This window comes from Strongylocentrotus purpuratus, unplaced genomic scaffold, assembly GCF_000002235.5.
Source record: "Strongylocentrotus purpuratus isolate Spur 01 unplaced genomic scaffold, Spur_5.0 spur5_scaffold_9, whole genome shotgun sequence".
In the NCBI taxonomy this organism is placed as follows: Eukaryota; Metazoa; Echinodermata; class Echinoidea; order Camarodonta; family Strongylocentrotidae; genus Strongylocentrotus; species Strongylocentrotus purpuratus.
The window spans coordinates 6,650,053-6,656,182 of NW_022145615.1; positions in this window are offsets into that span (position 1 = coordinate 6,650,053).

The window sequence follows — 6,130 nt, forward strand, 5'->3', positions numbered from 1 at the left end:
GACCCTTTAATTGGAAGTTGTAAGTCGTAAGGATGAGAAGTTCTACAACGTTTGTAGGAACAGTGCCCGATTTGTGCTCCACTTTTCTCCAAAATAAAAGACTCACCGGATTGCAAATCATCATCTAGCTTGCAGTATACTTGTACGTAGCCCCCTACGAGCTTTTCGGTTTCTTTTCCTCCAGGAAAGCACTCGAATGACTCAGCGGTACGAATGATGATACTGAGAAAACTCACTGCAAGTAACAGGGCAATATTCGAAGGCATTTTGGATTCCTGGTGTATTCACTTTGTTCCGACAAGAACTTTAGAATACGAAGGGTTTGTAACGTATAGGTTTACCTCTTGCCCGCCTTGATCTTGCTGATCTACGTCTCCCCTTGGCCTTCTCCACGCAGAATATTGTTCGAGTTTGGATAAGTTGTGACGATGAATCCTTCTTCATATCCTCCCTTTACTAAGGCACTCTAATATGGAAGGATAACAGGAGCCACTTCAGCTTTTTGAGAAATGCGAAGTTATGATTATACAAAGTGTTAATGAAGGCCTGAAGAACGTTGCAAATAGGCGGGTCAAAAGCACGATCAGATTCTCAATAAGCAATGACAACTTTATCCAGGAAACGTTCCTTTTATATTTAGGGGCTGTGGGCGAAGAGCTGCAAATTAAAGCTTGGACCAATAACAGTTTGCTATTGTTTGGCCATGCATACGTGCTATTGAACGCATAATTTAATTAAGCATGAATATTCATGAAGTAGAGAATGGTTGCTCTGGCCAATGATTGGACAATGGACTTTAACTTCATTCTGGAAAAAAGGAGTGTCTCGTCGGCTTTATCATTGAGTCGAAGCCCTTGATTTACAATACTACTACTTATGTGTTTTCTTTCTGTCTGTTGTCATTCAATATATATTTATAAATTATATTTTATTTTATATATATATATATATATATACTAAGAACGTGTTTAATTTTTCCTCCGTCAGAAATGAATTAATGAACATTATTACATAACCCTGTTGCCCATTTTTTGAAGGGTACTTTAGTTTAGCTGGATGATCGATTTGAGACTTGATGTCGTAGATTCGTAAATTTGCAAGATAGTTCAACATTTGAGTTATCCTCCTATATGGTTGTGCCATATTTTGGAGGATTAAGATTCGGTTAGACGACTGTGAGGTTCAAAACCAGAATCTCATGCAAAAGCAGTGAAGCAGCAGTTTTTCACATCCGCTTCACGGTTGGATCGTGAAGATTGATCCTACAAGTACGTGTCTGTAACTTGATAATAAGGAATTTTAGATTTGCACGTCAACAGCTTTGACTGCAACGTTTGACGTCATTTTAAGGCACTGCGCATGCGTTACGTCGTCTCAGTCGGCGATCGAGAATGCGTCAACCTTGATTTTCCTAAATCTAATACATACATATTGATATTTATGTAGCGCCTTTACATGCTCAAGGTACTAGTATGCCGCGTGCGCATAAAATATACAGTTCCTCAGGTAGACAAAGGAACATCCCTTCCCTGCTATTATGTAAAAATGTGTCACATGCATATTCACCTGTTCTACACATTTTTACATAATAGCAGTGAAGGGATGTTCTTTTGTTGAGGGTAGAATGAGGAACTGTATATTTTGTCCTCTTTCTTTGTCCGTGATGTTCATAGCGTTACTTCCTGCATGCATGTATATCGTCGAGTGCTATCTAACAGATTTCTAATTGTAGTCAACATGGGCAGTTAGGTACGTTGACACGCATGATCAGTCGGCGTTCGTCGTGTTCTCGTCCACTCAATCTAAAAGTCCCTAATAATTTTGAGCTTAGACTATGCAGTCACGGCACATTAAGGGTTTTTTAAAACTGAAATGGGTGTCGCCCAAGTGCGGCTCGTTCCTCATCATGATCCATTTGCACAGTTATGACGACGCAAGATGGTGAATATCTCAAGAGCGGATTCCGGAGAAGGAATGATGTTTTTTAATGTTTTATTACGATTAGATTTTGGAATTTTCTTAAATTGAATTCTCAATAGTCTACGTTATATTGTAAAAAAGGATATCGAAGTGGTTTAACATTTAACATTATAGCAAGCATCAATGAAATAATTCTCTCAATAATATTATAATTATCATTGCGGCATGAACTAAATTCAGGAGTTTTTCCCCAGAATCTGGGACAAATTATCCAATCCCTTTAAACCTTGGCCGCCGTCAAATGTGTCAAGAAGCAACCCTTCTGCACATGTACTTTATTTTTGTTTGTCTAAACTAGTTTCGGGTGCAATTTTATTATTGCACATTGTACAGCCTTCACCTTTACACTTGAACGATTTATCACCATTTAAAGGAAGCATACTGTCTCTCATAGATTATTGATGTCTCTGTAGTTTACAGTACCAAATTGTTCCAAAGTGCTCTCGACTCGGAATTGTGGTCGGTTTATATCATTTCGAAACCATCTTCTCATTACTTGAAAGGGATAGCATTTTCTTTGATATTAATCATATACAAGGTGGGAAACTTTCTAGGCACAAGGTTCATCGTGGCCTATTCGGTATAATAATGTTAAAGTTTTGTTCTGAAATAGTCCGTTGTAAAATGTAAATTAACAAATGTCCTGGCTCGAAAACGCCCTTTTCTAAAAATCTCGAATATAGGATGTATCAATCATTTCCTCTTGATAAAAAACGTTGACACGAAATGGACAATTTTGATGAAGTCACAGTACCACAAAAGAGGCATCGACCGTAAATGTTTATATATCGGTTACTTTATTTACTATGCACTTTTTCTATACATTTTAACCAACAGGGGCAGGCCCATTCATTTATTATTTTGTTATGTTATATGCAAAGAACTGTGGAAAACCAGTTTACATTTTGCATCTTGTAAATGTGTATTTATACACTCAGCAATAAAAAGAAAGTTGATACTCTTTAATGTTCAAAGTGTTACTTATGAACCATGCATCAATAATATATTTAAAGAAGTTTAAATCAAATTGATGAAAAATTATAACTCTACCACTATCAAATAAACTTCAGCACATGAACTTTAGTTTGTATGTCTTAAAACTAGTTTCGATTTGAGTTTTATTATAGCAAAATTTACAGCCATGCACAAAAAAAACTACCACACACTTGAACCATTTGCTACGATTTAAAAGAAGTATAATATCTCTAATAGACTAAATAACTCTGTATTTGACAGGACCATTTTGTACCAAGTGCCCTCGACTAGAAATTTTGATCGGTTTATATCATTTCGAAACCATCTTCTCATTACTTGAAATGGAAAGCACCTTCTTTGATATTAATCATCAACAAGGTGGGAAACGTACAAGGTTCATCATGGCCAATTTGATAAATTTGGTAGAGTTTCGTTACAGTTTTGTACTGAAGTAGTCAGTGGTACAAATAATAATCATGGAATGAGAATTAAAAAAATGTGCTGGCACGATAGTGCTCTTTACATAATATCATGAATATAGGTTGTATCAATCATTTCCTCTTGAAAATTACGTTTTTTCCTCTGTTACTATAAAACATTGACACGAAAAGGGAAAGTTTATGATGAAGTCACAGTACAACAAAAGAGGCATCAACCGTAAATGTTTATTTATCGGTTACTTTATTTACTATGCACCTTTTCTCTACATTCTAACCAACAGGGGCAAGCTCATTTATATATTACTTGTTATGTTATATGTAGAAAACTGTGGGGAAAAAAAACAGTTTACATTTTGTATCTGATAAATGTATATGTATACACTCAGCAATAAAATGAAAGTGGACACTCTCTATTGTTCACAATTTTTTTATATAAACCATTAATAATCTATACTTCAAAAATTTAAATCAAATGGATGGAAAATGATCACTCTAGTACTACCAATATCTAATAAAAACCAAGAGTTTGACTCTCACGGTAGGATGGGCATATCTATTTAAGAGTTAGAAGGTGTGATTAAGAAAATTGCAAAATTAGAGGGAGCCATTCAAATGTTAATGAACATGTTCATCTGTATTAAAGAATTTTGTATTTAACAATTAAAAACAACGAATGAGGCACAATGAGGGGAATTGAGTTCTGGATGACATCTGTAGTCACAGGACTGCATGGTTTTGGCAAGCATAGTTGAGCTGTCTCTATTTTAGCTTTTCCCCTGACAGTTTTTGTTATTACTTGAACATACAAGATGTAATTGTCATCAACATTTAAATGGCCAGATGGCCCATTTTTGCATTTCATTTTTCAGATACTCTTTTACTGTTAAATAACTATGCTCACTTATGCTTTAATGGTATGATTCCAGTCGAATATCATCTTGAAGTAGATTAATTCATGTTCGATTTTTAATATTCTAGACAAATCGATATTCTACATTTTTTTAGTTGAAAATCTTAATTTTGAATATTGTCCACTTTTTGTTCCTGTTATTTTTTCTGGATGTAGTTCATTTTTATTGTAATCGTATTCTGTACTCTCTTTTTTGGTAACAGAACGGACTCCCCTGACGTGCTCAAAATTGAATTATAGCAATATTAAAATATAAAAACAAGTAACTGAATTTATCTTCTTTTTTTTTTAATAAACCCTATTCAGATACAAAATCACAGATAACATCATACATAAATATATATAACAAGTATTTCACCACATGTTTAAACGAGATTAAATTATATATCTGTATTTACTTGAAAGCAGATTGTAGATGCATTTCCTGTAAATCATTAATTATCTTCATCCACTTAGTTGTATTCACATCTGTTGTCATAGTTTTATTTTTCAAGTAACTGCATGAATAGGTATTTTAATTGATATCCTCCTTAGAAGGTAGTGTCTGTATACAGCAACAGTCTTAAAGGCCCACTGCACTTCTTGTAGCTACTTGCGCCCTGTATACAACAAACAATGCCTAATCGGTAACCATCGGTCCCCCATGATCCTCTTTTTCATATGTTAACTGAGAGCTGAGTCGATGAGATAACCACCTGTCCAGTGACCTTGTAGGGCGGTCTAATCCATCCTGTAAACTATGGCAGATAAGTTTTAAAAGAGAAACTGTTACACAGACATAGGATGTTCTCCATATTCACCTCGAAGATGTTGGAGATCTTATGGCAGATTAGCCCTGTGCTAAACAAGTTATACAATAAAGTCTACTACCACCACTACTACTACTACTTATCCCCATATCTGAATATCTGGTAGGAATTGATTGATTGATACATTTTATTTCAAATTCAGTATAAAAAATATATTTAAAAAACAGGTTATAAACATTAACAATGTACATAGAAAATCAACTTAAATATGTGTAACAAAGTAATAACATTTAAATACAAATAGTTGGAAAATGAAATAGGGTGTATCAATTAAAACGTAGTTGGCTTGACAAGTTGATATACCCATTACAAAGAGTGAAGAATATTATATAAATTTCAAGTAGCTGTCGGTTACATACTAAATTGCATTTAACTTAAACATACTGGGACAGTAAATAGCGCTTGTACTTATTTTCAGGTGAAGATTCTTTTGTTGTTATTATACGTTTCATCATGATCAAAAGTGTGTCACTTCATTTGTTGGAGATGTCATTTGATGTCGTTTCAGTCTCGGTCTGAAGCTTTTTGAAGAAATCATCTTTCACATTGAATGCATATAATTTGAATTCATTGAATTTATTTCTCAAAACTTCAATTCCTTTTCGTACATAACATAGAAACAAAGCAATTTTCCTAGTTGATACAAACTGAAACATAATCATAACAAACTTTTTTATCATGAGATAAACAAACAGAAATACAACATAATTCTTTGTTCATATCTTCTCAATGTATATAAATAAAATATATCACAAATATATCACAAATCAATGACTTACCATTTGTAAGCAATATTTTATCTTCTATTTTATTTGCTGATGACACCACTCTGTTTTTATCTGGCAAGGATCCCGTAGAAATAAATATTCTATTGAATTCTGAAATTGTTAAAATACACAAGTGGTTCCTTGCCAATAAATTGTTGATTAATTTTGAAAAAACAAACTATGTAATTTTTAAAACAAGAAATAAATATGTAAATGAAGCTGCTATCAAGATTTGTATAAATAGTAAAG